The 27,327-nt window shown below is 43.5% G+C and overlaps 1 protein-coding gene across 1 annotated transcript in view; it reads left to right on the forward strand.

The window, feature by feature from the left end:
- Nucleotides 1-27,327, forward strand: part of LPP (LIM domain containing preferred translocation partner in lipoma) — a 337,577-nt gene that overhangs the window by 59,972 nt on the left and 250,278 nt on the right. The window contains exon 3 of the mRNA XM_031043045.2: nt 11,026-11,125. The gene's annotated coding sequence lies outside the window, so the exon portion shown is untranslated. The remainder of the gene's footprint in view (nt 1-11,025; nt 11,126-27,327) is intronic.

Raw genomic sequence — 27,327 nt, forward strand, 5'->3', positions numbered from 1 at the left:
TTTTACTAATTTTTGTTGCTATTGGTTCATTCTTTTGGGGATTTTTTGGTTTTATTTTTTCTTCCTTTTCTCCTTTAATTGTTGGAGCTGTTTTTAATCCCTGACCATAATAAAGCCACACTGTTAACAGAAGCAGCGGGGTAGCTGGAATTGCAGCTGCACTATAAGCTCTGCTTTTAATTTCAGGCTGTTATTAATGAGGGTAGAAATCTTCCCCTCCCCCAGCTGAGTTTCAACTGTGTTTCTCCATGTCACTTCACTGGATGCTTCAGAACATCCCTGACTCCATCTGAATACAACAGGTGGAGGCTGAAGGCTGTATTTGATGTCATGAAGAGGTTTTTGGCCACTGTCCTTCCTGTTCTCTGATGCAGAGAACTATGCACAGGGAGCAGGCATTGGCAGGAGGTGGAACTGAACCTCCAGGAAGAAAGCAGGATTGGGGAACTGCAGCCCAGAGGTGCTGGGGAGGGGATGGAACATCTTGGCAGAGGTGGGAGGACAGGGCAATGTGGTTGCTCATGTGATGCTGCCTGCCACTGTGGTCCTGGAGCTAAGCATGAGGGGTTCTGATGGCTGGTAATTCAGGGGATGGGGCTTCTTGCTAGAGGGGACTCTTGAGGCCAGTGACCTAAGATCCAAGGCACACTGGATGCTTCTGTGTGTGAAGAATTATTTCAGTGCTAACAACTACTGGCAAATGAACAAAGCAAAATTGGGAGCAAGACCAAACATCCTGCTTCAGGATCAAGTAAATCTTTATATTTTAGACATGGGAATGAGATGGTATCTGAGGCAGAAGACTGCAAACCTGCCTGTTATGGAGGATTCCTGTCATCCTTCAGGGCATTGAGAGCCAGCCTGTCTCAAAAGCAACACCCTTGGGGAAGTGGGCCAAGTTGCTGCTTTCATTAAGTTTCCCTATCTTCCTGGTCAGCTCTATCATGGCCTTGCTTGGGACCCTGATGCTTGGCTGAGGAAAGCAGACAAGCAGCACATTTGTCTAATGTAACTGAAGGTTAGGAGCACCATAGATGTGCAGGTCTTTTCCTTTCTTCCCTATGGGAGGAAAAGCCAGGACTGAACTTGAGACAGTCTGGACATTGGCAGTGTGTGTATGGGCTTCCTTCTTTCCTGGGGCTGTTTGCTGTGCTCTGATGGTGATTGATCTCACCATTGTTGTTTCCCTTTCCCTGTAGCTGTTGTCCAGCTCTCCACCACTTTCCTGTGGGACGAAATGAGAACTGCTTTACTGATGCCAAACAGGGCTGAAAAAGGGGAATTGATGTAGAATCTTCCTGGGTGTTGATGATCCAGAATTTCCAGCCTTTGGTGAAAGTGTATGTCTTTCTCTTTTCTTTTTTGCTCCTGAAAAGTCCGGGGTAGCTGCAGGAATAGTCTTTTGTTTACAGAAGAAGCAGCAAGAGCAAAAAGGTTTCATTTTTTAGATTGTAATATTTTAGTTACATTGGGGGGTATGGAAATCCCATTCTACTGTTGAAATGGCTGAAGTACACTGAACTTGGAGATTGTGAGGACTTCAGGAAAAATTTCCAATGACTGGCTTCTCTAAAGTGCAGTCCCACACTCTTGTTTGTAACCTGTGCATATTAGAGAGGATGTGTTTCTCTGCAGCTGAAGGGACATAATCCTGGCCCTAAGTGAATTCAGTGAAAGTCATGTTGCCTTTTATTTCCTGTGGAGATATGACTTGAGTGCTGCTAACCTGAAAAACAACCCTTTGGGACTGTAGGTGCAATAGCCTCGAGCTTTTACGTTAGCACCCTCCTTTCCTCCAATGTGACTAGGAAAACTATTGCCTCTTTGCATGTGCTTGTATCCCTGCAGGAGCACTTGCTGAGCTGGTCTAGTTCAGCTTGCTCCTCTTTTTGTCCTAGGTCTCAGGAGCGTGATATCTGAGCCTGATGCTCTGTGCTGTACGTGCTAGCCTTTTTCCTAGGTGAATCGATTGGATTTCCAGTAAAGACAAACAAAGAGGTCTGATGGTGCTGAGCAGGCAGCACTGTGCTCTCCAGCCTGGCCTGCTGTGCTCAGCTCCTTATATGGCCAAAAGAAGGAAGAGGAAAAGAGGGCACAGTGTGAATACCAGACATACGATGCATTCCTCCCAGCTGTGAGTTCGGAATCTGTTTTTTTTCCCCGGAAGTGGACCCTCTGCACATCCATTAATTCAGGCTCTGTTTTAGAGAGAGAGGGAAGCCAGCATTGAGCTGGCTCTGGGCAACACTTAATTGCATTGTGTAAAGCAATTTCTTTTCTGTGAGGGTTTTTTCTTTCTTTGGCGGGGACAGAGGAGGAAAAGGGGCTGGGATGAGGAAGAGGAGACAAGGCCAGGTTGTCCTGAACTTTGCTCTGACTTGGCAAGCTGCAAGCAGGTAGACTGCCATTACATCTATTTTCTTGTCCTAAAAATCAATCTGCTGCATCATTAGCCTCTGCCTTTAAATTCTGTTTTCCCTGAATAGCATCTGTCAGTTAGTGGGAGGTGGAGGGTAGATAAGGGAATCGATCCTGGTTCTTCATTCATAATCTGTCTTCAGCCTTCCCTCTGTGTGCAGCCTTCATTATTTGAATAACTGTGGGCATGAATGGCCAGCCATGCTTAGAGCTGCTCTAACTGTAGGCACATATTACAGGACTTGTATTTGTCAGATATGAGCCCTGATATCTCCAGGCATGCTGGGGTTTCTGAAGCACTGTCTTGTTAGCTTTGGTTTAGCATCCTTTATTAGACAGTTTGAATGAGGAAGGTCAGACCAGTCCATCACATCTCCTGGTTTGCCACTGGCTCATGATGTGAAAAGGCACCTCCTTCAATGACATAGGAGCTGAACCACCATGGCAGGTGTTGTGGGTTCCTAGATTGTTTGGAAGCCAAATTGTGGACTGGAAGCCATGGTGCTGCCCACACATGGGTGTCCTGCCTGCCAGCATGGCTGTTAGCAGAGACACCTCCCATTGTTTCCACTCACTTCTGAATTGAGAGCTTTAGACCACAGATGTGACCTGTGCTTCCTGGTGCATCTTTCCATGATGATCTCTGTGTTTTGGGGAGGCCAAACAGGTGGGAGATTTGGACAATTGTCACTCAGCCAAAAGGCAAATAGGGAAAAAAACAACCTAACAACTTTGAGTCATGTTTTATTGCCCTGGGATAAGAGTGCCTGGAAAGCAGTTCTCTATTGTCTCTTCACAGGCCTTATAGAGGTGATGATGCTGCTTAATTTCACAAGCTCCTTTCATCTACCTCCTGCACCATGCTTTCCCATCTTGAGGATAGGCTGTGACAGCACTTGACTAAGGCAATCTGTGTAGCTTTGTGAGGATCCCATCTGTTTCTCTACTTGACAGCTGGGTTGTTCCGTGTTACTTGCCTTCTTGCTTTCCTGTAAAACCAAGTACGTTATTAGGACCTGAAATAGTAGCTCCTCTGGGCCATCTTGTAATAGGAGGTTGTTTCATGATGACGAGTTCCAGCACTGAATGAAGGCAAAGCCCTTTTAAACATGTGAGAAATAGCAGCAATCTGCTTACAGGTTATGTGTGGCTCAGCTCTTTGAACTTCTTCATTATCAAGTGTGTGCTGTCTCTGTTCTTGGAGACTGTACTTTATAACAAGCGCTGTAAATTATCCAGCAAGGATAATAGAGGAGTTTGATGGTAGAAGAGAGAGAAATGAATGGCAAATCTATGCTAATGAAAACATCTGTTGAGTATTCTTGTTACTCTCCATCATCCATCCCCACACACATCCAGAGGTTGTTTAAAGCTAGGTGAAGTAAACAGTTTTCCCTGTGAGTGGACCTTATGATCTTGTGAATAGACAGGTATGGATGCTAGGCAAAATATTTGGGATAGAACTGGCAGGTGGTTTTTTTGGCACCAGTTTGTGTAAGTGCATTCTTTTAACACTTTGCAATAAGTAAGACTTAATGGTTCTCCTTGCACATTAGCCAGAGCTCCCTGAGAAGCTGGACAGTGGGATTGGTAAGCATTGGATTTAGGGTGCCTTAATGTTTTGACTGAGCTCTTTATGATGGTATTGATGTGGGGGATGGCTACCAGTTGAGAGCAGGATATTGGTAAATGGGAGGATTAAGTATGCTCATAGCATCCTGTGGAAGGTGAGGATAGTGAGTGCTGGGGGTACTGGACTTGTAGTTGGGTTACTGAAAGCATCCCAACCACCCGAGCTCCATAGCTAGTGCAGGATGGAATGCTGGAGAGCAGCCACACTCAGCTGGCCACAAAGCCCTGGCTGCAGGTTGGGTATTGTTGCTTATCATTGGAAACCAGTGAGCCTTGTGGGAGAAATGAGTCTCAGGACTCCACTCCTGTCTCCAGTGCATGTATTACTTCCAGAGGGTTTTTGGATGCTGCGTACACCTGATCTGTGTGCATGGTTAAGGGCTATCATGAATTTTGTGGGTGGTGAAAGGTCACAGCCTTTCTCTCTTGCTTCCATTTCTGCTAGGTTTAAACAGCAGTAAATCTCTCCTGATTGCAACAAAACGCTTTTAACTGGTGGACAAGGAGAAAGAGACAGGTGACTGGTAAATATTTTTGTAAATGTTGTGGTGTTTCTGTTTCCAGAATTATTGCTTGGGGTGTGTGTGTGTGGGAAGATAATTCAATAAACCCAAAACAGGTGTCATGTTTGCACCCTCTAAGTGCAGGGGAATGCTGTGCTTCTGTTGTTTTTTTCCTTAATTTCTTTTTTGTGGTACTGCCTTAAGGTGCCTTACCAGAAGTAGGGGCTGTCATTAGTAGGGAATCCTGTAAAACAGCTGTAATAATTGCACAATGTTCTCTATTGCTATCAGTTTTATAATTATTCATGGATTTTTTTTTTAAAGCCATGAGGGACTGCCTCTGCGCACATCATTGATTCTGCTAATAAAATCTTACATTTTAATGGTACATTTCATTGGAAAAACATCAACTGCTCCATAAAATTAAGACTTATATGGTTGTGGGATGGTAATGTTTCCTGTTATCTTCATGGAGAAATTGATCTAGATGGATTTATTTGATTGCTTAACAGCTACTGGAGAATGGTATAGAATCAGATGCCTCATCTCCTCCAGAGGTTTGTAGTTCAGCATGCAGCTCTTACCCTTTGTTTTCTCAGTGGGCTGCCATGAGGGGTTGATGTCTGTCACCTGGGTCCACCCATGATGCAGAAGGTTGCTGCATGGCTGGTACTGAGCTAAATGTAATGATAAGAACATAACTAACTGTGCAGCTCCAGCCCAGTATCACACCAGAGGCTGTGCCACAGAGAGTGCTAGCACACATGGAGCACAGTCATCCCTTGCCTGATTTCCGTATTTCATGGGGGATCAGCTCCTTCCAGCCTTGATTCAATTTTCATATTTCCAACCTGTGAAAAGGCTGGCGCAGCTCCTGGCCAGTGGCAGTGATCTTTGCCAATGGTAGTTTTGCTTTCTTAAATGTCTCTCCTAAGCTCCTAGTTCCCCTGGCTCCCAAGGACTACAGGGATTAACGTGCCCAGCACAAAGAGGTGGTGAGACTCCCAGGGCTGCCGTTGCTCCCTGCCCTTCTCACTCTGGGGAGTGTGAGGACTGAGGGATTTCTGGTTTGCTGAGGGGATCTCTACTCTAGGTTACTGATAAAGGGTGTGCTGGAGGAGAACATCCCACAGGTGTGGAAGTGATGCAGCCCTGTGCCCATACATCTTTACTTGCTGCAGGAAATGGAGATGGTGCTTAAAACCGGTCAGAAATTATGCCAGTGTGAGGTATGGGGAGAGGACAGCTGTCGAACCATGGCCACTGCGTTGTTCCCAGTGTCTGTGTAAGTTTCCTATTTGGCTGCTGTGACCACAGGTCATCTGCTCAGCTGGCGGATGTTGTTTCTATTCAGACTGTGCAAGGATCAGACAGGTTACACTGCCTGCATCCATTATCATAGAATCACAGAATGGTTTGGGTTGGAAGGGACCTTAAAGATCATCCAGCTCCAACTCCCCTGCCACGGGCAGGGACACCTTCCACTAGGTCAGGTTGTTCAAAGCTCTGTCCAACCTGGCCTTGAACACTGCTAAGGACAGGGCAGCCATAGCTTCTCTGGGCAACCTGTGACAGTGCCTCATCACCCTCATGGTGAAGGACTATCTACAACATGCTTGACAAAGCTAGGACAGGATGTGCTTGAAATCCCTAGGCCCTTGCTAGCTTTCCCTGGCCCTTGATAGCTGAGCCTCGATCTGCAGAACAGTTTTTAGATCCTGCAGCAAGCCTAGAGCACATGAAAGGACCCAGAGCGAAGTGAATGTGAGCACTGCTCTGGTTCCTTTTGCCAAATGCCACCCGGCCATTAAATATCTTTTCCCTGTAAGGCAGTAGTCAGTGTTGAGCTGACAGAATGCCACTGCTGAGCCAAAACTCTAGTCCTGTATTTTGCAATAATTAGCAGGTTTGAGCATGTCCTTAGATCAGCAAAAAAGCTGGGAGATGACACAAGTCTGTATTTTATGGTATTAATTTATTTGGAGAGTGTGTGTGTTGTATTTCAGAAAATGTTTAGCATTCAGGTTCATAGAACTGAATCTGATTTAGTTTATAGGAGACAGCCCAGTTGTCCGTAGCAACCTGAAATTGATTTCCCCCCCACCTGTCTACCAAAAGCTGTTCCCTCTTGAGTCATCCCCTTACTTTAAGACAGTGAACAGGATGTCCCTGCATATGGAAACTTTCTTTTCTTCTTTTTTTTGTCCTAACAAGTAGCCTAGGTGAAAAAACCTTATTTGAGCAACAGCCCTGACTCTGTCTTATTATTGCTTGGCATTAGTCCTTTCCATGACATTTCCTTGTGCTATGTTTCAAGCACTAGAGGCCATTGTTAGTAACAGTTAATCACTGCTGCCACTGCAGGGAGACCTCCACCTGTACAGTCTGGCTGCCTTGGCTGCCTGTTTTTCTCAATAGTGGGTCCCTCTTTGGCATGAAACCGTTTAGGCTGCCCTGCTCTCCCCAGCCTCTGCTGGGTTGGCCTGGTGTGGGTGAGCATGCTGAAAAATATATTCCTTGTGGTCTCTATAGCATCAGTCCTGTACCTTTCTCCTTACTTGCAGCAATGCCCACATGAGGTACAGTGATGGTGTGCATTGAGAAGCCAGGAGAATGCTTCTGGCCATGGTGATGCACTGCACAGCTTTTCATCCTAATGCCACTGTTCAGGGCATTGACATTGCTGTTAAGCACCCTCTCTACCTTTTGGTAATTAGGGTGCTTGGGGCTGGGAGCTGCTGGTGGTTCTGCTGGAGAGACTCAGCATGGGTGAGGTGGCTGCCTTTGGCATGATGCTGTTGATGAGTCATTTACAGGCCTGGAGATAAGTGTGTTGACCTTTCTGAATATTTTAAACTAAAAAAAAAATTATAATACTGCTACTTATGGTGTTCTCTGACTTGTACCAGTTTGGCTCTGTTTTCCTATGCTAGGTCTCTGCTTTCATCAAAACCTCTTTTTGCAGGTCTTTCCAGTTAAAACAGTGGACCTGCTTCAGAGGACACTTGGTTAAAGGTGTTTGGAAAGAATGGGAAGAACTGCAGTACCACTTTGCTTCTGTTCATAGAAGAAGTCTTTGTCTTTGCTGTCTCTGTGGTGCCTGAGGACTCCAAGTGACTTGCCACGTCATAGGAGTGCCAGGGATGAAGGAGTTAGGGTGTTTGTGGTTTTGCTGTCTGGAAGAGCATTTGACTTGATTTTGAAGAGCAGTAGCTTGTGTATCTTCAGCAGAGAGCACAACCTTTTTCCATAGTTGCTTGTCCCTGGTTTTTGCACACCACTGAAAGACAGCACAGGCTTTCTCCTGTGCTCTTAGTTCTTGTGTGTTCATTACAGACCCACTGCAGTAGATGTTGCTGGACTGGGGCAAGGTGTGCCATGGTAGCAGTTGTCCCCCCAGAACTTGTCCCCGTTGACTGTTCCACATGAAGAGAAGCAAGCTGCTGCTTGCATCTACGCTTAGGCCATTAGCACAGATTACACCAATCTGTACTGTAGAATGTCTGCCTTTCCCTGGCTTGTTTTCTGAAAAGGAAAAGAAAAAAGTGCATTAAATCAATATGGCAGAGGCTTCAGAGTGTGTTCACCTGCCATTGCATTGAGAGGAAACCACATCATGCAATGTGCCTGATGGGTTTCTGGTTTTGGGTTTTTTTTTTTGTGTGTGTTTTTTTTTTCCACATCCATCAAAAATTGGTTTGTTTAATGTACATTAGATAAGCCATCATCTGAACATCTGGCTGAAGAAGATACCCAAAAAGGTTAATCTCCAGTTTGGTACTGCTTTTATTGTTGCATCCAACTGCTTCAAAGACAGTAATGAGTGAATCTCCAATGATGATTTTCAGATGCAGATGTAGCAAAGGCACCTACTACTTTCAGGTGCCAAAACTGAGACTTACAAGGCCTATTTTTTTCAGAACAGGTTGTGTTTTGTAGTGCTATACGTGATTATAGTACAAGTCGCAATTAGAGATTGAACGAAGAATCTCAGTTCATTACAGCTAGTTCTTTTCACTTCTGGACATGGGCTTTCTGTGTTTTTAGTTAGCCAGAAAAGGCACAGCAATAAATACCTTGGAAAATTTTGATATATGTGACTTTCCTCTTATTTCTCAGGAGGTTTATGGCAGAGGCATGAATAAGACCTAGTCTTTAATCAGAGTGACACTCAGCTACCAGACCATGAAGCATCCTTTCTGCTCTCCTTCCCATTGCCTGCCTTTCATGCTCCCCATCTTCTGAAAACTGAGTGAAGCTGAGGAGGCCATGGGCCCATATGATTGCAAGCTCCTTTTCCACATGACCTGGCTTTCATAAACCAATAGCAAGTAGAGTAGATACTGCTCTAGGTCTTGGAGAGCTTCCATGTGTCCTTGTTTGCATTCTTCCCTTTAGCAGGAGCTCTGCCTGCTTGAGACTGGGTTTAGAGCTAGGTACAACCTGGCTGGGAGATACAGAAATTCTTCAACTGCTGCCTGTAACTTCTGACAGTGGGATATTTGTAAATTTCAGTGCTTCCTCCCAGAAGTATCAAAGGAACTAAGGCCATTTTTCAGCATGAACATGAAAGGCTTTCACGCACTAGTGCAGTGAGGATTGCCATGGAGAACAAAGGCTTTTGCTAATCGCTTCTAATGCCTTTCAAGTTTATGCCTCATTTTTTCCCCTTTTTCAGACAGCCTCCTAGAATGCTGAGGCTTCAGTGACTGACTCACCAAATAATTAACAGGAGGAGGACTCCATCTCTGAAACTTTTGAACACCTCTTTTAATTTTCTTAAACCAACCAGTATCCTGGCCAGGTTCCAGTTTGTGTAATTACATTTGACCTAGCTTAATCCCTTGGCAGTTTCAATTGCATGTAGTAGTCGTTTTGGCTCCCTGTTCTGGGCTGCCATTCAATGCTACTCCATGGTTTTCAACAGCTGTCTTAATTCAGATAGAAAAACAAGTGTGTTTTCTTGGTGGAAGCACTCCTTGTATCTGTATCCCTTGCTAAACATCCTTATCTCTCTAGTGTTTAACGAGGTAGCATGTCTGATGCTGCCGATAATCTTGCAGAAGTCCTTGGAGCTACTTTCACTCTTCAAGATGGGCATGCATTTTGAACTTTTTTATTAGTTAGCCATCATACATTTTGAGATTACTTTAAGTTCTTCATCTTCAGTAACAGGCATCTATAGGTCAGTCTCCTCAGCTATTGTGTGCTGCTGTAGGGACATTATTGGTGCAGGTATTTCTTGCTAGCCTTGAAACAGCACTTCTGTTATCAAATCTGTTCTAAATAGGAGCATGTCACCTTCCTGTGCTGACAGCAGTTGGCCTGGCTGTAAGTGTTAGCATTGGTAAAAGTGGAAAAGACCAAGGAAAGCAAAAGCCCAGGGCAGTTGAGGATTACAGTTTAAAAAAAGTAGCGAAAGAGATAGTTGGATGGTGCATACAAGAGAGAAGACCCTGAGTTGTTGCATTGGCATATCTTTACATGTGCAACACGCATCTTGTTTTCATAGCAGGTGGCAAGTTGAGTGTTTTTTGGCTTCAGTCCTTGGAAAAGGCATATTTGTAGCAAAGCTACTTGATGCTTTGGGGCTAGAAGCAGCCCCTGCCAAGGAGAGACAGGAATTTAGAGGATATGGCGATGCAAAAGGTGATCCACTGATGAAAGATGCTGTTGTGGCAAAATGCCTGTTACTATCTAGTTCTGTTTTTCTGAGAGCCTCCAAAAGTAGGATGGCAAATGTGTTGTTGCTCTTCTCCCTTGTTGCTTGTTCTCTCTCATGAAATTTGGGTATGTTTGTTGTTCAGAGCTCTTCTCTGTGTTTCCAAACACTGTTCATATAAATCCTTTCTTTATTCTTTCCCCACTATCACCAAACCCTTGGTGATACAGAAATTCTTGGTGATACCCTTCGTTTTGGGAGAAAGATTTCTTTTAGATAGATAAAACCTCCTGAAAATTAGGAGGTAAGGCCTATGTTGTGAACACAAAGGTTACTCAGTCTTTCATCAGACCTGACATTTCTTCTCTGGGTCTATCACATAATTACACACCCACAAATTTCATAGTAGACTAGAAGTCTACTTGGTTTCAGTGACACTGTAAATAAAGTCATCAGTAGCAACATTAAGATTTGTCCTCTGTCTCAGTCAATAAGCTTTGGAGTCAGGGCCATCTGATTTTGATATGTGCTGTGTATTGCTTATACCTCGGCAGAACATCCTTTGAAGTTAGTGAGCACTTTGATTCATAGAACACAGATTTATCAAACCCTTATGGTAGTTGTCAGAGACATTGGCCAAGTTTAAGTGGTGGTGCACAATGTGTCTTACAGTCATTGATGTTACTTTTGAAGACCTGTTTGAATGTTAAATAATGGTGTGGAAGAAATTGCACTTCAGTGTTGTTGGGTTTTCTTTACTACTGGATCCTCTGCTTACTGTCCTAAAGACATATCTTCTTCTTGTTTCAGAGTACTTTATTATTGGGTGTGCCTGAATGCATCAGCCTTTGGATGTGAACGTCTTCTCTTGAAACAGCCTTGTGATATCCTAGCTGCCTGTTCTCTCAGGGTAAGAAAAGAAATACACATGCAGAGGCACAAGATTAAGAACATGCTTTGAGCAGAAGCAGCATGGCAAAGAGAGAGGAAAGCACACTGGTGCCTCAGCTTGTAAATTTTGAAAATAGTCAGCTTGTCATGGAGAGAAGGAATAAACTGTAAATCTGCCCACTCTGAATAAGACAAATTATGAGCTTAAGTTTGAGGAAGAGAAATTTCGAAGAGACATTAGTAAATTATATTCTGCATTAAAAATAGCTGAGCATTATTAAAAATAGTGGATTGCCTGAGGATCTTAGGCAGTTTAAGTCATTGGAAAGGTTTATGAACAAGATGGAAAAACTCTAACAGACATGCTTTTAGGAGAACCAATCCTTCAGTGTGGCGAAGAAATGGACTCAATGACTTCTGGAGAGTCCTCCTTAACTCATCAATGGTTAGATACGGGAGCACATGAAATTCTTATCTCAACCTTATTAAAACTGATAAGGTACAAGGTAAAGCTCAGTGTGTTTGTGCAGAAGGAGCTGCCTGGTCTGATGATGGCCTGATGCAACAGCAATTGACATTGGTGTTTATTGTCTTTGTTATCTGAAAGGTGATGTTCTTTTGGAGGGAAGTGTAAGCTTATAGAAAAGGAGGTTAATTCACAGCTGCTGGCATGTAACTGTATTGGGTTTATGTGGCAAGGTTTTGGTAGCAGGGGCACTACAGGGCCTCTTCTCACAGCTTGTGTGAGAAGCTGCTAGAATTTTCCCGTGTCTGATGGAGCCAGTGTCAGCTGATTCCAGGATGGCCTTGCTGTTGGCCGAGACTGAGCCCATCAGTGATGGTGGTAGTGCCTCTGGGATAATATCTTTAAGAAGGGGGAAAAAGTTAACAGTGTGGGAGTAATTACAGCTGGAGGATGAGAGAAACCAAGGTGAGGGAAGAAGGAGGAAGGGATGTACTCTAGGTGCCAGAGCAGAGATTCCTCTGCAGCCCATGCTGAGGCAGGCTGTGCCCCTGCAGCCCATGAAGGTCCACAGTGGAGCAGATATCCACCTGCAGCTGATGGAGGACCCCAAGATGGGGCAGGGGGGTGCCTGAAGGAGGCTGTGACCCTGGGGGAAACCTGCTCTGGACCAGGGTCCTGGCACGACCTCTGGCCCCGTTGGAAGAAGAGCCCGTGCTGGAGCAGGTTGTAAAGAGCTACAGCTCATGGGAAGGACTCACATTGGAGACGCTTGTGAAGAGCTGTCTGCCATGGGAGGGACCCCTGTCTGAGCAGGGGAAGAGTGTGAGGAGTCCAACCCTGAGGAAGAAAGAGTGACAGTATGTGATGAACTGACTGCAACCATCATTCCCTGTCCTCCTGTGCTTCTGACGGGGAGGAGGTAGAGAAGATCAGGTATAAAGCTGGGCCTTGGAAGAAGGGAGGGATGGATGGAAAGTGTTTTTCAGATTTGATTTTATTTCTCATTATCCTACTCTGATTTGATTGGTAATAAACTAATTTGCCCAAGTTGAGTCTGTTTTGCCTATGACAGTAATTGCTGAGTGATCTCTCCCTGTCCTTATCTCAACCTGTGAGCCTTTTGTTATATTTTCTTTCCCCTGTCTAGCTGAGGATGGGAGTGATACAGCAGCTTTGGTGAGCACCTGGCATCTAGCCAGGGTCAACCCACCACAGCAATGTAAACTTGTGATAAAAGCAGGAGGTTGTGTCAATTCTGGATCCTCTGTAACAAGTTCCTGGGAGTTTTTGCCTTTTCTGTGATTCATGTAAGGGCTTTACTCTTACTTTCCAGTGGGTAACCCCATCTACTTTATTATGACATGAGAACATAGTGCTACTGATACAGGTATCCTGACCAAAATACAGATAACATGGAACACAGAAAGGAAGCAAATTATTATTTTTCCTCTCTGTTTCCAGGGGCCAGTAAAATGGAAGTTCTGTTTTTCTTTTTTTTTTTTTTGTTGTTGGTTTTGTTTTTCTGTTCCTCTTCTCCATTGTGTTTCTTTGTCCTATCTTGACAACAAACACAGCAGGCATTTTCTGTGTTCAAAAATGCTGTCTCACCAGATGGGTCTTGAAATTATGTCTTGAAGATGTCTGCTCATTTATTTCTCTTGCTTCTCCCTCTCCTGGGAGCTGCAGATGACAAACCTATCTTGGGCTCAGGCAGCCTCTGAGCCATCATCATGAGAGGAACGGGGTTCAGATGCTTCATCTTCTGTGGTCCAATTATGAAGGACAGTGAGACACCTGCAATTCAGTGGGAAGTTCTTCAACCTCCTGTTGGACTTTGAGATTTGTTTGGTTTTCCTAACATTTACCTTTCATCCTTAATGTCAGCAAATATTGGTGTCTCCCCTGGAGTTATACTAGTGTCTTCTTGTTCATTATCATCTTCTATTTAGCAGAGATAAACTGTTGTGTCCCAGGGGTACAAGAACATGGAGGAAACTTTCAAATAGCTTTAGGAAATGCAGATTGTGTCAAGAGAGAAGTAAGGGGATGCCTTTTTGAAGTCACTTTTTTACATGTTTATATGTGGTTTTCTTTCCTGCAAGTATCTCCTCAAATCTTGAAAGCAGAATACATTCATGGAAAGATACAATTTACTGTGTGCCCCCGATCTTTTGATCTCAATCAATAAAATAATTCCAAAACCTTGCAGTTCACTTCTTTGCAAGGACAGTTAATAAGTTGAGGTGTAGTGCCAATGGCAGTGATGGTTTTCCAGCCTTGTGCTTTTTTAACTGTTGTTATTTTTTATTATTCTGACCTTTTGGACTGGTCAGGGTAAGATTATTTCCAAAGAATACCCATAGATATACTTGTCAGTATAAAAATATAAGCATTGCTATTTAGCAAAGTATGCCAAAGGTCAATTTAGATTTCCCTGCAGGATTGAAAATAATGACAAGAATCACTTAACATGGCAGAGATGAGTCCTGCCACCTTCATGAGAGTGGTTGCCTTGCTGGCTGCACCTGAAGATTGGGCATCTGGCATCTTGTGCTGGAACTAGCTTGGAGTCCCTGGTGCATCTGCTGGCTCTCTGAGGTGCAACTCAGCCAATTGGCAGTATTCTTTGTGTCCTGCAAAGCAGTCCTGTTTCCATCCTTGCACTGAGAGGAAGCCAGCATGCATTGGGGCACATTGCTTAAGAAAGTCCTACTGCATCCTGGTTCATTGTGAGCAGTGCCCTGTGGGTTCCTTGTTGTGATCTTTAGGTGCTTTGGGAATCCCACATTTATGGCTCAGTTTTCCTTGCTGTGATTGTTCATCAGGACAGTTCCTAGATGTCTCCCACCTAATGTTTACCACCAAGGAGGCTTGTGGCATCCAGTGGCAATAATCTTCCTTGTCTGTCAAAGTATAATGCTGATTATCGATGTTTCTGCTATCCTGTTGGCAGAATTGACTTCTGTGGGTGAGGGCAGCATGAGGAGTGAAGATGGATGCCAGTAGCTGCTCTTGAAGCATTAATCTACAGTGTTTGAAAACCACATCAGTCTTGTGTAGTAATTACACAATTGGTAGAACTGTAGAATTTCTACAAATTGGTAGAAATGTGTAGAAAAACACATCTTGTGTAGAAATGGTCTTTCTGCAGTGCCTGGTCATTAATGTAAATATAGTTTGTCACAAGCATGTGGCTCTTCTGAGTTTTGGGTTTTTTTTTCCTCCTTTTCATAGATGAGAAAGTAAAGGTGTTGAAGACCACTTGCTTTACCCACAGGAAAGTGCATAGCAGTGGAGCCCTGAGGTTAAGTCAGAGACCCATAGGTTTGGCAAAAAAAAAACCCCAAAACCTAAATGTGGTGAAAGGCAGCTTGTTTCCTGAAAAAAAAAAAAGGGAAGAAATTATCAATTGAGAAAGCAGACTGGGACTGGGTGATGAAATAACAGTGCAAAATGCAATGCAACTTGTGGAAAGTCATACGGGCACCTCAGTGACTGATCCACTGCAACAGCCCAGCGGCTCCAAATCTAGCCCTGCAGTGCTGTGACTTGTAGTGGAACAGATGGGTCTGGTTATTTGTTAGCATCAGCCAAAAACTTTAAAAATAAAATAAATAAATAATTATTTGGTCCCATCTTAAAATCTAAAAGCCATTTCTCTAGCACCTGTAAAATAACTTCAGTCTTTGCTGGTTGTACCTGGCTTGCATGTAAAAAAGAAAAAAGATGACTGACTGAAGGTGGCACAGCAGTGCCTTCACTGTGTGCTGCTGCACTCTGCCAAGCCTAGTGGCCCTGCTATGGTTTGGGGAGAGGTGTCCCTGTCTCTATGGATAGCTGCCATCCTTGAGATGCCAAGGGGAAAAGCCCTCCAATATGCAGGAGTTTTTGCATGGCCCAGATGCTGATGTTCTTTTTTCTTATTCTAAAAGGGAATGGCAATTAGCAGCAGGGATAATCGCCACCTTGAATTAAATTGTATGGAGGCATGAAAAATAGCAGGGTATATTTCGAAATACCTACTGCATATATATATTCCTCTTAAGAAACATGTTGGAGATGCCATATCCATAAATACTAATAAGGCTGTTTGATTCCAATTTTCAGGTAAGATTAACATTTTATTGAGTATTATATCTGTCACATTCAATGCTTTAGTGTACCATCCTCTCAGGCTTATTAGCATAATTGCAGTGCTTAAGCAACAATAAAAATTTCAACAGTAAAATAGCAGTTAGCACAGGCAATTTGTTATCAAAAGCTTTTACTTAAGGACAGCTTTTGAGCATATTTATTATCAAGTTAGGACTATACATTATTTTTATTTAGAAAAACAAGACTGAAATGTTGTAGCTTTTTTTTTTTTTTTTGTCTTGTTTTAATGGCTAAAGCAGAAGGCCTGAAAATTGGTCACAGCCTTTTTCTGTTTCTTAAAACCACTCAGCAAATTCACTTGGAGTGAGAAGATGAGAATGAAACATCTCAAGTCTGGAGCAGGGTTGTGACCATAATAACTCAGCAGAACAATTTTGATAAGTCGTGATGCTGTCTTGAGTACCCTTTTAAAATCCCCTCATTGCATTACAGGCTCCAAAGACTCTGCCCTCCTCCTAAGCAATGGCACTGTCATCCAACCAGTGCAAGGGTAGGAGTGGCCCAGCCTTGGGCCCCAGTTGTGGCTCCAGCCCAGCAGGTGATGCAGCTCTATATGCCTTGGGGATGACGTGCCCACAGACAAGGAGAGAGGCCAGATGGGATCTTCAGGACTTTAGTGTTGTTGCTGGTTGTTTCTGAGGTTATAGCAGAAGAGCATGGCATGACTGTGTGATAGTGCTGCACACTCTGTTTCTGCTCTTCCTTTGGGGACACTTAGGGGAACAGTAGTTTTCCAGAAAAGCTGTAGTGTAGACATAGGTGTGTTTGTGCACATGCACCTGCTTGTGCACATACATGCATGTATGCACACACACACAGAGAAAAGTTCCTGTTGCCAGCATGGCAAGATTTCAGGTGTGTGTATTACTTTTCAGCAAACTGCATTCTGAAGGCAATTTCTTAATGTCCATTTAAAATATGAAGTTGTACTTCGTACATGAAGAAGTAAATGAGTTTTAAACAACATAAGAAGTCCTCAGACTAAGAGGTCTGTTGGAAAAAGCACAAGTATTTGGTGAGAGGAAGACCTGTTGCTGTGACTGCTTGTGATTCCTTTGCTGGTGGAGGCTTTTTTCAGACCTCTCACCTCGACCTGAGTTTGCTCCTCCAACATGTTTCCACTTCTGCTTATGTTCTTCAGATTGTTACGTTCAGTTGTTCTTCTTGTTCCTCAGAGCTGTGCTTACCTCCACCATCCCTATTCTTCTCCACATCACTGGAAATTTATCCTCTTACGTGTTTTCCTTGTCCTTCCTTGTTCTGGGAGACCTTCTCTGCCTTGTGCTGCTTTTTTTTTTGGGGGAGAAGTCACTTTCCCATCTTCCTTGTGGATGACTCATGGTTGACCTGTCACTCTGCCATTCTGGTGGTACCAAGTACCCATGGTGAGGAGCTGCCACAGTCCTGAAAATTCCTTGTTTGGGATCAAGCCTGGGTGAGCAAGAGGGGTAAACTTGTCTGGTTGTTTTGCTCTCATTTTGATTGTTACCTAAGCTCACCCCATGAGGAGAAGTGAAGCTTGTGTTCATAGTGAAACAGGATGTGCAAGCAGGTTGAAGGAATTGGGAAGGGAGGCATGGAAACAGGTGAAACTAAACTGGGCACATATTAGAGAAGTTATGTGATTGTGGGGTCCTTCTCACAGACACCCTCTTCTGTGAATATATGAAATTTTAAATTAGCTGGTTGTTTCAGATCCCATTTTTTTGGGATAAAAACCCTATATTATTCTTCAGAGATAAACTGCATGTTTCAGATTCTTGGGTAGTTGTGACTATTGCATTAATGCACAGCTCACTCATGAAACTGCCTAGTATTGCACAGTATTTAGACTTTGTCAGCCAGAGAGATTGGTGATACTCCTGGGAAGATGAATACACAGAATTTGACTGTGGAGAGCTAAACTTCCCAGGAACTTTGCTCAGTGGAAATATGGCTGTGATTTGAATTGCAGTTGAAATATGTGCTCTCTGCCTCTGTGGTTACCTCCAGGAATGGGGACTGGTTGCTGCTCTCCCAGGAACAAGCCGGCTCCTTCTCAGTCCTGCAGATCCCCACTATTGGTCCTCATGGCACTGCTTGTCTGGCTTTAGTAGCATTCAACGCATTAGCTACCTGAGCATCTTCTGCTTACATCTGGCCTTATAGCTAGGTAGTCAGGAGCATCTTCTCCTGCCAGGGAAATACCATTCTAGGTCCTGTGCACAGGCAGGTGGTTCCCAAATCCATAGGAGGAGCTGTGAAACCAGGGAAAGTGCCTTATTGGGTGTTGATGTGATTGAGGGCATTTCCATGTGGCTCCCACCTAAGATCTATAATTCTCCAACAGTTTAGGTAGAATGGACATTGCAGGTGTCTTATGCAATCCCCCAATCAAAGCAGGGTTGGGGGATGTTGCTCAGGGGTTGCCATAGCAATGGTGGGTTGGTGTGATCTAGAGGGATGGTGATGGTGTGTACCTGGATCAAGAAGAAGAAACCTTATAGAGGGCTTTGGAGGCTGTAGTCTCGTGTCAAAGTAGGCACGAGCTAGTAGGGCTAAAATGAGGTTTCTGGGAAAGGTTCTGTATGAACAGTCAGCTGAGAGCCAGAGTCTGACTACTGCATGACACAGGAGGTCCTACACTGACTTCTTCTTGTGAAGTGGGGAGCACCATGTCCAGCTCTGCAGGACCAGCGCTGCTCGAGGCTGGCTGCCACCACAGCTTCTTTGGAAACCACACAGCTCTTGTTCATGGTGGATGGGGAGGCATGATGGGAGGAGAGGGTCAGTGGCTGGAGCTGAGGCCATGTGTGAACTCATCTTTGTCAAGGAGGAAAGTGCCTGCATGCTTCTTGCATGGAAAAAAATTGATTGAAAGAATTTAGCAGTGATAAATGTCATAAAAATACTTATGCTGGAATTTGTAAAGGCTGCAACATCTGTTCTCAACAGTGCTTTGATCATGTTGTGAGGCTTTTAAAATGATACTTCCATGAAATAAGTGAGATCCTTATGGCTGCAGGATTCCTTTCAGTGCCTTTTTTTTCATGGAGCAAAAAGGCAAATTTCACAGGGAACATTACATGAGTTGAAACGCATATTTTAGTGGTTAGTATCAACCAAACAATGTTTTATTAGGTGCTAGAAAAATGTTCCAGTAACATACCCCAGGAAGCAAAGAGCTCCCATTTACTTTTAAGCTTATGGGAGCTGTACTTTGAAAAAAAAAAAAAAAAGGAAAAAAAATAACCAAGAATTCATTGCTTGTGTATTCCTGTGTTCTAAACCAAAACAAAAAATGAGCTTTAGACATTTTGAGGTTGTCAGAAAAAGACCCCTTTGGATTTTGTTTCCAGGCAGAGGTGCAGATGAGCCAGGATCTGTATGTTTTCTGTGGGGCATTCAATGAACAACTGCAAGATGCTGACAATTTGCTTTCCTTGCTGTGCAGCTTTGGATTGAATAACCTTTTAGTCATCCACTTTTCTCTGAGGACTCATCCTTTCCTCTTTCCTTGTCATTTTAGCAGGCTTCTGCCTCTTGCCCTTCAAGCAGCTGTGTGTTTGTGGCTAAGATGTTGTGATGCCAAGTATCTGTGGTGTTTCAAGGAGCATGGTGAGCTCCAATCGAAGAGCTGGCTTCCTTGCAGTCTGATGCCTGGCAGGAGGATTTCTGCTCCTCTGCCTTCTCTGCTACCTCTGTACGTTCATACTTAACAAATACTTTCCTGCTGCTGCAGGCAGGGAGTCCAGCAGCTCTCAGTAGGATGCTGGGACAAGGCTTTTTGCTTCCATGGCCCTTCCCTCCACTGGGTGGATGAATGGGCCCCATGCGTTGCCTCAGGGCTCTACCCAGCAAGCAGGAGTCTGGGGCAATTCATGGTTACTTCATTTAAAGACTGCCCAAGGTGTGCAAGGAGGAAAACTCATGGTCATAAGTAACAGAGAAGGAATACAGCTGTGCTTTCTAGCTAGGTTCTGGGTGTCAGGGGTTAATTTAGGAAATCTAGATTGTTTAATTAATTTCTACAGCACCCAACAGGTGAACAGGCGGCTTATTACCATAACATATCCATTTATAGCAGTTTTCTTTTGGTAACACCTGTGACTCTGTTCTGTTACATGCTTATGCTGTCTGTTAATTATTTACAAATGATTTACAAGTACAGACTACAAATAAAATGTGTTTATGCTGAAAACTGCATTGCACACCTCAGATTCCTCAGAATTCTGCTGCTGTGCTACCAGGTACTGTCCCATCATCATCCCTGGGCTTCTGATAAAGGACTCCACTGGAGCTCGTAGGCAGAGGGGCTGTGATGTTAGTGAAGGGATTATTACACACACAACAGTGGTCTGTGAGGGGATATGTGTCCTTTCTTTCCTTACAGATTGATTTGAAGAGGGCCTACAAGGATGCTGGAGAGGGACTCTTCATTAGGAACTGTAGCAATAGGACAATGGTAATGGGTTAAAAAGGGGAAGTTAAGGTTAGCTATAAGGAAGAAGTTCTGTACTGTGAGGGTGATGAGGCACTGTAACAGGCTGCCCAAGGAAGTGGTAAATGCTGGATCCCTTGCAGTGTTCAGGGCTGGATTGGACAGGGCTTTGAGCAACCTGGTCTTGTGGAAGGTATCCCTGCCCATGGCAGGGGATTGGAACTAGGTGATCTTAAGGTCCTTTCCAACTCATGATTCTATGATTCTATGAATTTTGCCATTTTGAGTGACTTTTTTGCTCCCTGCAAAGGCTCATTTGCCTTCATAAGTGATGACAGAAGCAAACCCAGTGTGATGTGTGGTTGACTTTTTTTTTTATTGGTAAAGAGTAAAATTGTATAAAATTCATGTAGCAGATCAAGTTCTGACTCAACTGGTAACTTATGAGCCTATGCTATTTCTGTTACATTTTTAGTGTATGACCAAATTTTTCTAATATTAGGACATTGCCATAGAAAGTGTGTCAGAGCCCCAGGCTGTCAGAACATATCACTGTACAGAATATATGCATTTCCAAGCAAGTGTACAGGAGCAGTCCATTAAGTTCTTTGTTGTGGTTTTAAATTGCTGCAGTTTTTTAATTTCTTTTTTTGTTTGTTTGTTTCACTTAGCAAACAGTGCTGTGAAGACCAACATAGCTTCTTTTTGTTTCTCACGCAACCACGCACCAAGCTCCCATTCCCAGCTGTGCCTCTTGCAGACTGGAGTTGCTCTACTGGTAGATTTTTCAGCCAGTGTAAACTGCTAGAAGTTGTTTCAAGCTGTTTCAAGGTAACTGTGGGGGTTTTATGGAAGCTGAGAATCCAGTCTTACAGTTCCTGGTTGTACTAAGAAAGGAGTTCTGGAGATGGTTGTCCTGTTCTAGGCAGGCAAGAAAGTACATGCAAAGTTTCTCTAAGCTCAAGGAAAGTGTGTGTGAACAAATAAGTGTTGCAGTACAAGAGAAGGCTATTACTGAGGAAATCCAAGTTTACAAGTGGGATTTTTTTTTATAGGTTCAAATCTGCTGTGGTTTCAGAGTACCTAAGGACACTTAACATAACGAAACTGCAGACAGTCTAGCCCAAACATGCATGATGCACAGCAGCAAAGCAATTGTGTTTAGCACTACCAATCAGCTAGTTAATGCAAGAGCTGCTCTGGGATTTTGCATTTAATATTTGTCTGGATAATAATGAGGAATGCAGGGTTAATAATCTGTGTCCATTTTCCCTCCAAAGTGCTTTATTTGTACTTTGTGGCTGCTCTTCAGTGTTCTTTGCAGCAACCCCATAATGTCAACTGACCTGAAGAAACTGGCAATGGGTGCTTAAAAAATTCGAAAGAAAGCTAGAAAGGATGTTGCTTTCTAGCTTTTTATGTGAACACCTTGTACTTGGATTCCATTTGCTTAAGTAACCAGCAAAACCTATTCACATGTAGTCCAATTAAAGTTTAATGAAGCAAGAGGATGTATTCATATATGCTGACTAATGCAGGAGTAATAGATTCCAGTAACTCGGCTCTGCAAGCCCTTTGCTTTGCAATCAGGGCTTGGTTTACTAGAAAGCTCCTCAGTGGCTGTGGGCCTCCTCTGGCATGAGCAACCCTCACAAGTCTGGCCTCTTACAGTTATAGCGAGAGGCAGTGATGGCTTGTACATGAAATAATGTGGTTCTTTTATGTGGCAGAGCCTTATTGATGAATCCTTGTTTGGCCAATTATAACAGGTGTGGCAGGACTTCTGCCCTAATGTGCTCCATTGGAAGTTGCTGGATGGGTATGTTTACATATGTCCTTGTATCAAAACTCTCATCAAGCAACAGTTGGATGAGTGGAACAATGTGTAGGAAGATTGAAAGCTCTGTTACCCTTAATTTTTAAGTAGGGAAGTTGGTGCATAAGTGAAGGTTGTGTGACAGCTAAGCTGGTGTCAGAAAATAGCCAGGCTTTTAGTGCCTTTGCCCTCTGTTTTGGACTGTTTTGGTACTCGTGTTCCCAGAGGGATACAGATCTGCTTTGCAGAGCATTTTCCTTTTAAAATGTTGCTCTGACCAGCAGGGAACAGAAGCACATGTGCAGGGACAGTGAAATGATCTGCCAGGAGTGGTGCAGAGACTTCCTGAGCATTTCCACCTCTTGGGCTGCTGCAGAGCTCCCACATCATCTCATTCCTAAAATGGGGGAAAATAATGTAAAAACAGCTCACCTGCCCTGTCGCTTGAGCTCTGTGCAGGGGTTGATATCCCACCTCTAGAGTGGAATGTGGCAGCGGGGTGATGCTGCAGAGCTATATTAAATGGCATTTTTGGTTAAGCGATGAAAGATAGTGCTGTGTCCACTCTTGACAATGGGCTTGGCGACAGAACGGAAATGCCATGGTGGAATTTGCCTTTGCTGCTGACCCTTGCATGATACACAAGAGCTCCTCATCACCAGACCTTTGTTTTGCCCCATCCAGAATACAAAGCAGTGCTTTATCGGCATGGCTGGCAGTTTTCCTTCTGGCTTGACACGTGGCAGAACTGCAGCAAACTTTCCTGAGGTATACTGGGTTTTGCAGTTGTCTGCTTCAGTCCCCATTCTGTTCTGCAAAGCTTCTCAGTAGCTTTTTTGCAAGAAAGTGCTGAAGAAACCTTCAAAGGGAGGTGCGACTCTGGAGCTGAGGTCTTGTGCTTCATTTCTGGCCTGGAAAGCTGCTCCTGGAACAGTAAGCGTGCAGTTTCTCTTGAAACCTTCTTTGTGTGCCTTTCTGAAGAAATAGCTGGAAGGAGAAGACCTGTCAGTTGAGCTCTAGAAGAGAAACCTATTGGCTCTGAATATACTGGGGACATTATTTAAGGTCAGTTGATCTGTGAGAAGGCATGGCTTATCTAACACAGCCTAAGGTTAGTTATGCAACAGACGGGCTGTTCTTTGTTGTGAAGAACAACTTCAGTGTGTGCCTGTGAAAATCAAAGTTCTTGCTGAAGGCAAGTTGTGTTCTGGCTGGAAGCTATTGGGTGTCCTTCTCTAGTGATTTTCCTTCTACAGTAGATTATCATTGCAGAAAGGTTTCCAGTGGAAAAGGTATTTGGCAGTTGCAGGCTGCAGAAGCTGAGCTGTTAGTAGATGTACACTTTGGTGTGTGGTGATGCAGGACCATGTGCATATGGTATTGTTTCAGACCACAGTTTACTCCTTCCTCCGTTACATATCTCTCTGTCATATACCAGATTGTCTAGATGCCTACATAGGGCAATATTTTTAAGTTAATCTCTGAAGAGGGGTGGTTCTTGGCTTCTAAAAAGAGAGATGTAACAATTTTCCATTCATATTGGTTTGAAATATGAGGTATGCATCATGCTGGCTGCATGGCACTGACATTTCCTTTCTTGGAGAACCTTTCTTCCCTCTGTCATCTCATTAAAACACTCTGCCAGGCCAAAGTGCTGTTATTCCTCCAGAGAGACTCAGGAAATCAAAGAAAGGGGATTTTTCATTAAAACTAAGATTGGTCTCATGTGCCTTGTGGGGTGGGTATGAGCGAGCAGTTCTGTGTAGACATTTTTGGTCTGAGCCTTTGTGTACAGTGAAAAATGCTTTTTTTTGCTGTGCAAAGCTAAGTAATATTCAGCAAGAATGTCTGATGTTCTTATGGACTGTTGTCTTTCTGTGCCTTTTGTGTGGTGTGTGCTGGGAGGTTTATTGTGTGCAGAATGAGAGGATATTTTAACTACTTTTGCACAAGTACTAGTCTTACATCGTTTTTCAGCTTTGCACCCATGGGCAGAACTGTGGGATGATGAAAATAATCAAATAACTTGAGCTGATTTTGGAGGGCATTATGTAAGATATGGCAAAAATAAACCCTAAAAGGAACTAACCAACGAATATAGTAATAAAATTGCTTTTTTTCCTAGAAGTTCAACTTTATATAAAGATGACTTGATGAAATCCTAATTGTCTATGGTGGAAGGGTGATGACTGTGATGGAGTATGACAGTGGCAGAGCTGGGGAGCAGGCCTGTCTGGCTACAGTGATCCCTGGCCTGGGCACCTCAGCATGCAGATGTTCTGAGCTCAGAGAAGGTGTTCACATCTCCCTCAGTGTGGCTTGGAATTGAAACATTTTTCCCTAGTTGCCTCTTGCACTGGAAGTCTTCTGGCTGTCCAGCTCTGTGTTCCTGTAAGCTCCCTTTGAAGTGCACTGAGGTGTTACGGTTAATAAGAGATTTCCTCTGCTTTCTAAAATCAGACTCTGCTTTCCCCTTTCTCAGCATCCAAAATGATTAGCAGTTTCTGTAAATCCAGGCCTATGGATTTTATGAAGACCCTTGACAGTCAGGAGTGATCGTATTCTCCCCAAGTGTTTCTTAGTAGGAAGAAATCAATGGATCGGGGGGACTGTGCCTGACATCTATTAATTACACTGTCCCCTTACATCTAACATACCAGAAAAGGGCCTGAAAGGCAACCCCTTTTGCCCTGGCTAATTGATACAGAAGAAATTGGCATGAATGAATATCAACTTGTTCCTAAAAAAAAAAAGAGAGCATTTTGTTTGGTAGTTGAAATTGGAAAGAACAGTTGCAAACTAGAATAAAACATATGGTAGCGTGAGATACTTGGCTGCAACAGACCCCTTAAATAATTCCACCAGCCCCACAGTGCCCCATGCTAAATGCTTGGAAATAAAACACATCCTGCTGTTAATGCTGCATCAAATGAAGGCATTGTGGTACATGCCTGGGGCGATGGGCTGAGGGATAATTACTGTTTTCTTCCCATATACCATAGATGAGATGATTTTGAAGCTTTACCATCTAGGCTTCTGCAGCACACATTAAGCTGAATATGACATCAGTGTTAAGAGTTGTGGCACTTGTGGTTATGACTTTGGATTCCTTATATTTACTTTCTAGGGAACTAAAATTTAAAGCAGCTTTTATGGCTGTCACGAGAATACTGTCAGTTTCGAAAGAGGTGGGTAAATATGCATTGACCTTTAACTAATAAGGCCATATCCTATTTTCTGTGTGTTTCCAATTAGAAGTATGTTAGATTATATATTTTTTTAATTGTTAAAATAAGAGTTATTTAACTGCAAAACTTCTGCTTTTTCCCAAAATATAGTGAGTTGTTGTCCAAGTGCAGAAGTTTTCATACAATTACTATTATAAGCTGAAAATCAAGATTTAATAATAGCATGCACCATCTGCCACCAGTGGTGGAAGAACAGCACTGAACCCTGGTGCTGTAAGCAGTTTAATTTGCAACTTGCAGCAATGCCGAAGGGCTTCGCATCCTGTGGAGGAGAGGATGGGATTCTTGGTTGCCACTGCTGATCCTTAACCTGAGCTTTTAGGCTTTTAGCACTGTAAATCCCATATGCAACATTTTGTTATTGCTGAGTGTGGTGAGTTGTGCCTTTAGAGTAAAATAAAGGAGAGCATTGGCTGTGCCAGGCTTGATGCAGGTCCATCTAAAGCCAGCTGCAAAGTCATGGTTGTCACTGATGAGAGCTGGACCTGCTCTTTGGGAAGACCATGGCAATTTTTTTCACATGTTTTGATGATGGTTGGAGGTGATGGGCACATCTGCCTGAGATGGAGTATCTCTCCTTGTGCCGCTTTTGAAAGGGCACATTCCTCCTCCATTTTTCTGCATGTGCATTGCAAAATAATTTTATACCTTTGTTCCTCAGACTTGGGATCCTTTTCATGAGCTCTAGTGATCTTTTGCTACCTTAGAAGAATGAAAACATATTTATCCACTTTTTTGAAATGTACTTTGCTAAGCAGGCATTTTTGTCAAATTGCAGTTTCCTCCAAAACATTTTTCTTTATATAGAAAATGGGATTCCACCTCTCCCAGACCTTTGCTAACAGCTGTTCTGCTAGCTAAATGTCACTGAATTAAAAAGAAACAAAAATAAGAATATTAAGGTTTTGGATAAAGATTTTAGTTGCCTATTTTGATTCCAGGTGGAAGAAATCCTCCTCTCTTCTGAATGTTGAGCTATTATGGGGATTGCTACCCTGCTATTCTACCTTGCAGAACATTGTAATACTGCAGCATTTCTGGAAAACTGTTATGATGTGTACAAACTGTTATGATGTGTACAAACATGTACAAGCATGTTCCGTGCTCGCTTTTGCCTTGCTCCTATGCAAAAGGAAGTGCTGGGCTCCTCTGTAGAACCCTTGGTCACTGAGTGTGCTTCTGGTTTTGGCAACTCTGCTTTTGGAACTGCCCTATAACAAAGCTGGTGCAATGGGATAGTTTCAGGTCGGGGTACGTAGGTAAAGGGGAGCAGTGCCAGCCTTTTGAAGGTTGCTTTGATTTGTTGCTAGGCACATTGAGGACTCCTGGGGTATTATCTGAGGATTAAGTGCAGCGTTAAACATTGGAGCTGGCTTGTCAAAGAAAGGGCAGTTTATCAAAATATAGTTTATAACCAACAGTTTACCACTAGCTACAGTAATTAATATGGAACATGACGAGGCCCATCATTAATGTGCTTTGTTGTCTCAGCTTGCATTACTGCTGCTGGCAAGGCCAGCTTCTGAGGCTAATGAAGGATAGGGAAGAAAGAAATATGTGCTGTTCTTAGCTGATGGTAATATTTCTCCAGGTCACACACTGTACCTTGCATTGCATCTGGTCACAAATCTCAGCCAGATATACCTGTCCAGTAAAAGCTGGTTTTCCAAATTCTTGCTAAGAGAGGTAAGAGTTATTGTTCACTCCAAGGCCACTTGGATTAACACTGAGATGGGGAGAGGGTGTGCAAGCTCATCTGGAGGATGGGGAGAGAAGTTTTCACCTCACCTAAAGTGGTCCAAATCCTGCTTAGGTTACTGGTGGGGGAAGGCAGTTGGCATCCAGCGGTGGTGGTTCGTGAACTTGTCTGAGGGAGAAGCAAAAAGGAAGAGGCTTTTGCAACATTTTCTAATGCCCAACTGCCCAGATGAGGGCAACGGCTGGTTCTGTGTTGTTGCTGGGAATCTCTGTTGTCAGGGAGCTTGTGGTTGGTTTCAGATAAGGCCCACTTCCTGATAGCCCATCTTGGGCTGCTTGAGAACCATATGACTTCAGCAGAAGTTTTATTATCACGCTAGTTTCCAAAGAGATATTTGGAGCCATTCCCAGCACTGGA

Source organism: Melopsittacus undulatus, chromosome 6 (genome assembly GCF_012275295.1).
Source record: "Melopsittacus undulatus isolate bMelUnd1 chromosome 6, bMelUnd1.mat.Z, whole genome shotgun sequence".
Lineage (NCBI taxonomy): Eukaryota > Metazoa > Chordata > Aves > Psittaciformes > Psittaculidae > Melopsittacus > Melopsittacus undulatus.